At 37.4% G+C, this 12,324-nt stretch overlaps 1 protein-coding gene across 3 annotated transcripts in view; it reads left to right on the top strand.

Annotated features, from left to right (window-relative positions):
• Positions 1-12,324, top strand: part of LOC109622131 (beta-1-syntrophin) — an 804,166-nt gene that overhangs the window by 594,337 nt on the left and 197,505 nt on the right. The gene's annotated exons all lie outside the window — the stretch shown is intronic.

Here is a 12,324-nt window from a genome sequence, read left to right as displayed (position 1 = left end):
ATTAGGAGCCACCATCTTGGATTTTGGACCACCATCTTGGATACTCTGGTCGTCATTTGTGGATTCCAGTCATCTTCGCCATACCAAATATACCCATATTGCATGGTTTTAAAGCTTAAAACACCAATAAATAGTCGCTGACTTGAATTAGGAGCGCCATCCTGGATTTTAGACCGCCATCTTGTAAATTTGATTTTTATTCTTAACCACTTTACCTTATTTCTATTGTCCACTTGGGCACTACGTAAGCGTTCTTTCCCATACCAAATATATCCAATAGGATTTAGGACCTAAAACTCATTTTTTTTTATTCTTAATCACTTAACCTAATTTACAGCTCTATTGTCCACTGGGGCACTACGTGAGCAATTTCAATTGACAGCTGCACTTACATTTTGTACAGCGCCTAGATTCTATTCTACTTTATCGATCTGGTTGCCTTTCTGCTGCTTTCACTTTTTCTACTTTATACCTAGTAGAATGATGAGCACAAGGATGATGATGGATGGTCGTTGTTCCTTTCCAGTCCGATTGGGGGTCCATTATGAGAAGCAGTTCGCCGATGTCCAGGTATCCGGGTCCGTTTGAGCCATGGGGCTCAGAAGAGGGTCAGGAGTCAGTTGCTCTCGGGGGAAAAGCAACTGACGAAAAATTGCAAGTGCCGGGGCTGGGAATCAAACCCATGACCATCCGCATATGAAGCGAACGTGTGACCAACTACACCACGGGCCCCGGCTAATAAAACTCATTTAAACAGCCGAAATCTTGAATGTTGAGCCGCCATCCTAGATTTTAGTCCACCATCTTTGTGTATTCTGGTCGCCATTTTTGAAGTCCGGCATTCTCTCCCATACGAAATATACCCTTATTGCTTGGTTTTGGAGTCTAAAAAAACATTAAACAGCTGCCATCTTGAATTTGGAACCGCCATCTTGGATATTCTGGTTGCCATTTTTGGAGTCCAAACTTCTATCCCGTACCAAATATACCCATATTCCATGGTTTCAGAGTCAAAAAACCATTAAACAGCCGCCATCTTGAATTTTGGGTTTAAGGCCGCCATCTTGGATATTTTGCGTACCATTTTTGGACTCCGGACATCTTCCCCATATCAAATATAGCAATTTTGCATGGTTTTAGAGCATAAACTCAATCAAACAAACGCTAAGGACTATTCATTAAAGAAAGTGGACATCTGTTTACCAATAGTTTAGAGTTAAAACTAAACAAAAAATTGTGAATTTTTGCTCAGAGCGTAAAAACATTGTTCACTTTGGCAACACACTCAAAGAAAACGGAAAAAAGTGAGAAATTTCGAGCGATGGGTTGGATTAGCTTAGCGACTAGCTTTTAATTCTGCACAAATGGTGTTCCAAACAGTTGTCGTTTCGAGAATTGGCTTACTAATACACTTCCGGGACCGTAATTTTTCAATGCTGAGCAGGGGACATGTATGCCGGATGATGTAGGGCACATCAGTACCGAAAAAAATGGGAAAAAGTTTTAGGTGTGGCAAGCCAATTGTTCATGCGGCTCAAAGAGTTCTTCGTATTTCACAAGGGGAACAATCAACGGTGAAAATAACAGAAAGGAATGCAGCAAAAAACGACTTCTACCCATCTACCGAAAACATACGGATCCTCCATTGCACAGTGGGAAAATAAGGTACAAAACCGACAAAGAATTCTGTAACGTTTGAAAACCACGAATGCGGTTTACGAAGTTATACTTTTCTGATGTAAAAATGTGCGGGGAATCCAATAAAACCGGTTTCATAGGCCGCACGGATCGTTAACATGCTCATTTTACCCCAATTCCCCAATTTTTAGCCTTTTTTGATAGAGATTCATATATTTTCAGAAGCGGAAGTGATCTTGAAGTATGCAAACTCGACCAATCAAGCTCATATATATTGCCGATATAAATAAAAATGTTAAACTTGACCGCATGAATGATTGTCATGCCCGTTTTACCATATTCCCCCAGATTATCGCATTTCTGGTAAGATATGCTATTTATCTAGAGAGAAAATCAGTAAATGTCCATCCATATGAGTTTCTACTTGGTGAATACATTTGAGCCTTCGAATAAATCAGGATAAAAATTAAACGAACGGGTATGTTGTTTATTTTGCCTTGATTCCCCAAAAATATCATTTTTAGAATTGAAGAGTTCTGTTACTTTTGAAAACCACGAATGCGATTTACGGAGTCATGTTTATCTAATGTAAAAACGTGTGGAGAATCGAATAAAATTGGTTTCGTAGGCCGCACGGATCGTTAACATACTCATTTTACCCCAATTCCGCAATTTTTTGTGTGTTTGATAGAAATTCATGTTCAGATGCGGAAACGACCTTGAAGTATAAAAACTCGACCAATCAAGCTCTTATATACTTTGCCGAAATAAATAAAAATGTTAAACTTGACCGCATGAACAATGTCCTTGCCCATTTTACCATATTCCCCCAGATTATCGCATTTCTGGAAAAATATGCTATTTGTCGAGGGAGAAAATCGGTAAATGTCCATCTAAGAGAGATTTTTATTTGAATAACACATTTGAGCCATCTATCTATTAAACCAGGGGAGAACAATGAACTTATTCTTGGCCATTTTGCCTTGATGCCCCAAAAATATCATTTTTTGAATTGAAGAGTTCTGTAACTTTTGAAAACCATGTATGCTATTTACAAAGTCATATTTCTTTAATTAAAAATGTTCGAAAATTTCAATGAAACTGGTTTAAATGGCCACAAGGATCGTCAAAATACTCATTTAACTTCAATTTCTCAATTTTTTGTGGATTTTCATAGAAATGAATGTTTTTTTAGAAGTGGAAATGACCTTGAAGTTTAAAAACTCAACCAATCAAGCTCATATATACTGCCGATACAAATGAAAACGTCCCACTTGACCGCATGAATGGTTGTCATGCCCGTTTCACCATATTCTCCCAGATTATCCAAATACTAACTGTGAATAATGTGTTTGTTAAACATTTTCAGTTTTGTACTTTTTAGGGTTAAACAAGCTATACATCTAAAAATAAAATCAACAAATGACAAATTAAATAAAATTTCGTTTATAACCAATTTTAACTATCTAAAGAATACGTGTTACGAAAATCGGTCGGAAATGCTTTTTGTCTATTTAGCACTGATTCCCCGTAAAATATACAATTAACTTTACATAAGTGTATAACACAAAAATAATTCGAACCGTTTTTCTACAAAAACAGTTTTTTAAAGATAAAACCCGTGAATTCTAGATGCAGCTTGTTTAACCCTGAATACAATAATTTAGATGAATTTGCAAAAAAACGAGTTCAAATCACAGTTATGACTCATGTGGGCATTAATCCAATTTACAGAGTTTTTGTCTTAGAAAATTCACTTGTAAGAATAAACGCTTTTGATAACATTCTGAGTTGTACAGTTATTCAAAAAAGGATATTTTCGGGGCATCAAGGCAAAATGACCAAGATACAAGTTGGTTCGATTGTTGTATCCTGATTTATTAGATGGCTCAAATGTATATTTCTAACCAAAACTCATTTGAACGGGTTTTTTGGATTTTTTGAGTGCTTATATTTCAAAGTCATTAACGCTTTTGAAAATACATGAAATTATATCAAATCCCAAGAAAATAGAAAATTGGGCTAAAATAAGTATGCTAACGCGCATTAACCCCTTGAGGCCTATGAAACCACTTTCATTAGATTCTCCGTACAATTTTACATAAGAAGGGTATGACTTCATAAACTAGCGGTTTTTCAAAACATATAAATTTCTTGTACATATTCAAAATATTATATTTATATTTCGGGATTTCCTGCGAAATGGCAACATAAAAGTTCGTACGATTTTTATTTCCTGATGTATTTGATGGCTCAAGTGTGTTTTTCAAATAAAAACTTATATCCGGCCTAGGGCTAAAAATCTCGTTAATACGTAAAAAAAAATAAACTTATATGAACTCAACAGATTTTCTGAGCTTTTATACTTCAAAGTCATTTCTGGTTCTGAAAATACACGAACTTCTATTAAAAATACTTAAAAATAGGGAATTGGGGTTAAATAAGAAAGTGCGATAACGATCCGTGAGGCCCATAAAATCACTTTAATTCAATTCCCTGCACAATTCTACATTAAAAAAGTTTGACTTCGTAAACCACATTCAAGATTTTCAAAAGTTACAGAATTCTGCAATTAAAAAAAAATGATATTAAAATAAACTAGATATAAAAAATGCGATAATCGGGGAACATATGGTGAAACGGGCATGACAACCATTCATGCGGTCAAGTGTGACGTTTTCATTTGTATCGGCAGTATATATGAGCTTGATTGGTTGAGTTTTTAAACTTCTAGTTCATTTCCATTTCTAAAAAACATTATTTTCTATGAAAATCTACAAAAAAAAATGAGAAATTTAAGTAAAATGAGTATTTTGACGATCCTTGTGGCCTTTAAAACCAGTTTCATTAAATTTTTCGAACATTTTAACTTAAAAAAAAACTTTGTAAATAGCATACATGGTTTCCAAAAGTTACAGAACTCTTCAATTCAAAAAATGATATTTTTGGGGCATCAAGGCAAAATGGCCAAGATATAAGTTCGTTGTTGTTCCCTGGTTTAATAGATAGATGGCTCAAATGTGTTATTCAAATAAAAATCTCTCTTAGATGGACATTTACCGATTTTCTCCCTCGACAAATGGCATATTTTTCCAGAAATGCGATAATCTGGGGGAATATGGTAAAACGGGCATGGACATTGTTCATGCGGTCAAGTTTAACATTTTTATTTATTTCGGCAAAATATATAAGAGCTTGATTGGTCGAGTTTTTATACTTCAAGGTCGTTTCGCCATCTGAACATGAATTTCTATCAAACACACAAAAAACTGCGGAATTGGGGTAAAATGAGTATGTTAACGATCCGTGCGGCCTACAAAACCAATTTTATTCGATTCTCCACACGTTTTTACATTAGATAAACATGACTCCGTAAATCGCATTCGTGGATTTCAAAAGTAACAGAACTCTTCAATTCTAAAAATGATATTTTTGGGGAATCAAGGCAAAATAAACAACATACCCGTTCGTTTAATTTTTATCCTGATTTATTCGAAGGCTCAAATGTATTCACCAAGTAGAAACTCATATGGATGGACATTTACTGATTTTCTCTCTAGATAAATAGCATATCTTACCAGAAATGCGATAATCTGGGGGAATATGGTAAAACGGGCATGACAATCATCCATGCGGTCAAGTTTAACATTTTTATTTATATCGGCAATATATATGAGCTTGATTGGTCGAGTTTGCATACTTCAAGATCACTTCCGCTTCTGAAAATATATGAATCTCTATCAAAAAAGGCTAAAAATTGGGGAATTGGGGTAAAATGAGAATGTGAACGATCCGTGCAGCCTATGAAACCAGATTTATTCGATTCCCCGCACATTTTTACATCAGAAAAGTATGGCTTCGTAAACCACATTCATGGATTTCAAAAGTTGCAGAACTCTTCATTTCAAAAAATGATATTTTTGGGGCATCAAGGCAAAATGACCAAAAAACCAGTTCGTTCGATTTTTATCTGGATTTATTCGATGGCTCAAAAGTATTTACCATGTAAAAACTCATTTTGATGGATTTTTACTGATTTTCTCCCTAGATAAATGGCATATCCTACCAGAAATGCGATAATCTGGGGGAATATGGTAAAACGGGCATGACAATCATTCATGCGGTCTAGTTTAACATTTTTATTCATATCCGCAATATATATGAGCATGATCGGTCGAGTTTTCATGCTTCAAGATCATTTCTGCTTCTGAAAATACATGAATTTCTATAAAAACGGCTAAAAAATTGGGGAATTGGGGTAAAATGAGCATGTTAACGATCCGTGCGGCCTATGAAACCGGTTTTATTGGATTTCCCGCACATTTTTACATTAGAAAAGTATAACTTCGTAAACCGCATTCGTGGTTTTCAAAAGTTACAAAATTCTTTGTCGGTTTTGTACCTTATTTTCCCACTGTGCATTGTTTTGGCCGCAACTGGCATCCGCTTATTACGCTTCTTCTACACTAGAGATGCTCAAGACCGAAAAAGTCGATTTTGTCGAACTGAACTGCGTCCTGTGAAAAAATAATGAACAATAATTAAGCGGCATCTCAAGAAAGATGGAAGAGAAGTTAGCTCTGTTGATTGCTTCAAGAAAATTTGATCTGTGGCACAACGAAAAGTTACGGAGAAAGTTGTGCAGAATCTAATGAAAGGTATCAAGAGGAAAGTCCGAGCGTTCTTCAGAAATACGAAGTAAATGTTCAAACTCACGTGAATTCGGCCACAAATATGTTGATTGTCATTTATAAAAAATAAACTTATGAATTTGTTCGAAAATAAATGTTTTCTATTGAAAAACAGGTGTCCACTTTCTTTAATGAACAGTCCTTATCTTGAATTTTGAGATTCCACCTTGAATATTAGGCCGCCATCTTGAATTTTGGGCTGCCATCGTGAATTTCTGATCTCCAGTGTTGATTTCCGCACAAAATTTGTCAACCATGATAAAGTTACAAAAATCGCCGTAGTTTCATGTGTCATATGATGGAGCTTGGTTCAGTTTTATATACGGTCAATTCTACCGGTGCTAAATGGCCATAAATCCAGAACGCCTTGACCGATCCGAACCATTTTCAACAGCAATAAATGCGGTGAAATTCCGTTTCGAGCTATAATCCATAAAATCGGCCAATGAGAAGTGCCTTAAAAATAAGTGAACTTATTTTGCGCACAGCCATACATACATACACACATACAGACATCATCTCAATTCGTCGAACTGAGTTGATTGGTATATGCGACTTGATCCTCCGAGCGTTTTTTACGAAAAATCGTTTTTTGAATGAACATATAGCCTTTCCACTACACTTAGTGTGTGTGTTTCTATTCTTAGTGTACAAGAAAGGCAAAACGTATGAAATTAACCTCCTGTTTTATGCATCACGTTGGGAGCAGCTCGCTGACGTAGTGCTCGATTTGGGTAAAAAATGTCCCCACTGCACGAAAAAGGTTAATGTTAAAGGCCATCCGATGGCTGCTCTTTTCTCTATCTTCTATTCCATATAAAATCTGTCATCTTACCCTTATATTTATTATTAGAAAGTCGAATGATTCATTCAGAACCACTGAAAGAAATAAAGAAAAGATCACCTCAGCAATTCAGCTTCAATTACACTTTCCGGGCTGCAATCCTCTTTGAATCGTCAGTAATATGTGAACAGAAGCATCAGAATTGAAACATTTTTTCCCCTGTACCTTCTAGTGCCCCAACCCAATCGCTTCGTTCCAAATGGACATCTCGGATAATCCTTAGGTTCATACGTACGAACGGCAATGGCATCATTTCACTTGAAACCCCACTTCCCCATTTGTACATCCCGATTGCCACCACCCCATACACAGTCGTATGGGAAAGCACCACCCGAGAAGTAATCAACGGGTTGGACTCATTTTCTATATGGGTGTGCAGGGAGCCACTGCTGCTGATGCTGGCTGACAGGAAAGGAGAGTCTAAAAACCTGGTTCAACTCCACTGGTGCTTCAGGAGATACTTTCAGCAGTGCGGCACCGAAGGACGAATGGTTCCCCGTCCGGATCTTTCATACCTCAACGTAAATAATCCCCTTGATGGTTGTGGGTGGCTGGTTGGCTGGCTGGGATGTTTTAGGAAAGCAGAAAGAAGAAAAAAATGATCCCGGCAAATAGCTGAGATGATAGTAAACAGCTCCGGGCACCTGCCAGCCAAGCGGATGGAAAAACCAGAAACAGCTCCACACTACTGACTGTTCTGTACTTGGGATGGCGGCAGTCAGTGGTACTCATTTTTTATTTCCCAATCTGCCGATGCTCTTGGGTTCAAGCTCTGCTCGTTCCTTATTTTCACAGCAGCATTCAGTGTTTTATTGCGCTCTGATAGAGGAGTTGCTTTGGCTTAGGGGTGTCGGAAAATGGTTAGGGGTGAAATTTTGAAATATTGACATTTTCCATCCGGGTGTTGGTGGAATGGTTTTTCTATTCTCAATCGTCTAAATTGCCGAACTGCGAGGGGAAAGGAACTAAAGTCTTTACGGGTAACCCATTTCCGGCAATCAACTCGAGTGTCTCAACCATGCTGAAACATTGGCTTCCTTACCTTTATGGTACTGTCTTTTGGCTGATGGATGCACAGTGGAACTGAACTTTGAAATAATATATACGATATTGACACAAGCTCGACTCCCTCTTAAAAAAAAAAACTTTCTCAAAGTGCAAAGTTTCGGTACAGCAAGTCGTGTGGCAAGGTCGAAGCCAGCTTTCAGGTCAAGCACCCTTATCAAATTTGTACCTATTAGCTATTATAACTAAACGCAATACGATGAAATTGAATATAATAACATTATATTCTAAAAGCATTATTTAACCTTTCAGCAGTCACGCTGGTGTATTTTGAACAATACGTTGAAAAAAGCTCGTGTGATCTACATAAATCAACGTGGTGCTAGTAGCGGTGACCATTGGACTAACCTAGAATTTTCTAGTTCCTGTATGAGTCCTTTTAAAATTATATTCCTATACTATTCGCTGGAGGAATTCCTCCAGAAATTCTTGAAATAATTTAAAAATCATTAGGTAATACTGGAGAAGTTCTCGGATACATCCCAGAAAAGATGATGGAAGGTTTAATGGAATTTCCGAAGAAACTCCTGAATGAATTTTTGAAGAGAAACTGAGAGGATTTTCTGAAAAAATCATTTGAGGAATTCCTGGAGCAATCCCTGGAAGAATTTCTGCAAGTCTATCTGAAGGAATTCCTGTATAAATTATTGGAGGAATACCTAGAGAAATATCTGAAGACATCTCGTGAGAAAATCCTAGAAGAGGTCCTACATAAATTTCTGGAGGATTGATTGGAGAAAATTCTGGAAAAATTCCTAGAGAATTCTGAGAGGAACAATGATACATATTGCCCATTTTACTGGCATTTTACCAGATTTGCTGGTATGTCTGAAACATACTGGAAAAACTTGTAATTATAAGGCACGAAATGTTGCTAATTGACAAATTGAGAGATGAAATTTGTGAAAAAAAATCGCGTTCTGGTGGGATTCGAACCCACGACTCCGTATTTGCTAGACCGGCGCTTTAACCAACTAAGCCACAGTACAGGTAATGGTTCTGCGGAATAGAAAGCCAAACTGACTCCGAAGCCGCATCGTGAACACTCCTATTTCACAAACTCATCTCTTTTTTCGGCTTAGATGCCAATCCACAACACACTCCTGTTTGTGCCCACTAACTACAAGTGCGAGCGAATTATTTATTTATATGAAGCCGAGACTTACTCTCGCACTCCGCATACCTAGCCACAAGGCAGTTTGTTTTGCTGGTGTCTAATTAGTATGCGTCAAGAGCTCGGCACGGTCGGACGCTCGGACGACCAAACTGCGCCATGTGATGCAGGCAAGAGTACAATGATACAGATTGCCCATTTTCCCTCATTTTACCTGATTTGCTGGTATGTCTGAAAAATACTGGAAAAACTTGTAATTAGAAGGCACGAAATGTTGCTAATTGACAAATTGGTGGCCAGGTATGCGGAGTGCGAGAGTAAGTCTCGGCTTCATATAAATAATTCGCTCGAGTCAGTTTGGCTTTCTATTCCGCAGAACGATTACCTGTTCTGTGGCTTAGTTGGTTAAAGCGCCGGCTAGCGAATAAGGAGTCGTGGGATCGAATTCCACCAGAACGCGATTTTTTTCACAAATTTCATCTCTCAATTTGTCAATTAGCAAAATTTCTTGCCTTCTAATTACAAGTTTTTCCAGTATGTTTCTGAAAGGAATCCTTGAAAAATTTTAAAAGAAATCTCTTGAGAAATTCCTAGAAGAAATGTTAGATAAATTTGAGAAGGAATCTTTGGAGGAATTCTTAGAGAAATCCCTGAAGAAATTGCTGGAGGAATCCCTGAAGCAATTTCTGGGAAAATCTTTAGAAAAAATTCTGGAGGAATGCATCGAGAAAGTTCTGACCAAATTCCTGAAAGTTATTGGGTGAGACCCAGCACGAATTCCTGGAAAAATTTCTTGGATGAATTCTCGGAGCAATCCCTGGAAAAGTTCCTGGAAAAATCTTCAGAGGAATTCTGGGAGAAATCGCCGGATAAATTTCAGAAAAAAAAACTCCCATGAGAAATTCCAAGAGGAATTCCTGAAAGAACCCTTGGAGGAATTTCTGAGGTGTTCCCTGGAGGAATATCTGGCAATATCCCTGGAGAAATTCGTGGAGAAATCCCTGAACCAATTCCTGGACGAATCTCTGAAGGAGTTCCTGTTGGAAGTCCGGAAAAAATTGTGATAGTATTCGTCTAGAATTTCCTGGAAGAATCTCTGAAGAAATTCCTAGAGGATTTCCTGAAGAAAGTCCTGGAGGAATTGCTGACATAGTTTCTGGAGGATATCTAGGAGCACTTCCTGGAGGAATTCCTGAAGAAATTTCTGGGGTATTTTCAGGAGAAATTCCTGGAAAAGTTCCTGGAGAAACTCCAGGAGGAATTCCCTGAGGTATTTCTGTGTGATTTTTTTAAGGAACCTCTAGAGGAATTCTTGAAAGAATGATTGAATTATTTTGTAGAGGAATTCTGGGAAATTTCTATTTCTGTTATTTTTATATTTCTGAAAAAAATCTTGAGAAATTTCTGGAGGAATTCCTGGAGAATTCCTAAAGGAATCACTGAGAGAATCATTGAAGAAATTTGTGGAGAAATTCCTGGATAAAATCTTGGAGGAATGCCTGGAGTAATTCCTAGAGGTATTCCTATGGGAATTGCTGGAGGAATTTCTAGAGGAATTCTTGAAATAATTACTGGCTACATTTCTAGAGAAATTTATAGAGGAATTAGGGTGGCTGCACCAATTATGGCACTGCCTAAGGAAAACTATTTGTACAAAATTATCGAGAAGACCACAAAATGTCATCAATATGTTAAAATATATAATATACAGGAAAAATATAGAAACGGATCCAAAACTACATTTAGTATTTATTAAAGCGTGTGCCGATGATAGGAACCCTGTACCAGTTATGGCAACATTTTTCCATTTCGGTTCCTTTTCGTACAATTTGCATGTATTCCTTATGGGTGAACATCAATTGGTACTTTATCCAGAATTGGAACACCTACCCTACTATTATTTTTTCTATTTCTGAAAAAATCCCTTGAGAAAGTCCTGGAAGAATTTCTAGCGGAATTTCTGGAGGAATTCCTGGAGAAATCCTCAAAGGAATTTCTGACGGAATCCCTGGGGGAATCCTTGAAGAAATTTGAGAAGAAATCCCTTGAGTAATCTTTAGAGGAATTCCTGGAGGAATCCCTGAAAAAATGCTGAAAATATTCCTGGAGAATCTCCTGGAAGAATTTCTGAAGAAATCCTTAGAGGATTTGCAGGAAGAATCCTTAGAGGAACTTCTGAAGGAATCCCTGAGAAAGTCTCTGGAGAAATTCGAGTAGAAATCCCTGGAGGAATCCCTGAAAAAATCCTGAAAGTATTCCTGGAGAATTTCCAGGAAGACTTTCTGAAAAAATCCCCAGAAGATTTTCTAAAAAAAACTCCTGGAGAAATTGCTGACTTAATTTCTGAAGGATGTCCAGGAGCAATTCCAGGATCAATTCCTAGAGAAATTGCTGCAGGAATTCCTAAAGAAATTCCAGAGAATTTTCTGGAGGGGTTTCTTTGGGAATTGCTGGAGGAATTCTTGAAGGAATTCCTGGAGGAATCTTTCGAGGAATGCTTGCAACAATTATTGGATGAATTTCTGGGGGAATATCTAGAGAAACTTCGGCAGAAATTTCTTAAAAATCCCCTGAGAAATTCCTGGAGGAATTTCTAGAAATTTTTTTGGTAGAATTCCTGGAGAAATCCTCGGGGAATCCTTGTAGAAATTCGTGGAGCAATCCCTGGAAAAATCCCTGAAGAAGTTCCTTGAAGATTTTTAGCGAAATTCTTAGAGGAATTCCTGCCGCAATTCCTGGACGAAAAGCTGGAAGAATTCTTGGAGGCAATCCCGAAAATAATCTAGAAGGTATTCCTACACTGAAAAAACTTCAAATATTGTATCGCACACATAGATTTTTGCAATTTGTCAAAAATATAATTAATATGTGTGTCTACACATAGATAACCCTTTTTCATGTGTAGACACACATGGTTTACATATGGTCCATAGGATTTATGTGCGATCCAGCGTGGAAAACGAGTATGTGTG

The sequence above is a fragment of the Aedes albopictus genome, chromosome 3 (assembly GCF_035046485.1).
Source record: "Aedes albopictus strain Foshan chromosome 3, AalbF5, whole genome shotgun sequence".
Classification (NCBI taxonomy): Eukaryota; Metazoa; Arthropoda; class Insecta; order Diptera; family Culicidae; genus Aedes; species Aedes albopictus.
Note: the sequence above shows the minus strand (reverse complement) of the source record. Positions and strands in the feature narration are given on the sequence as shown.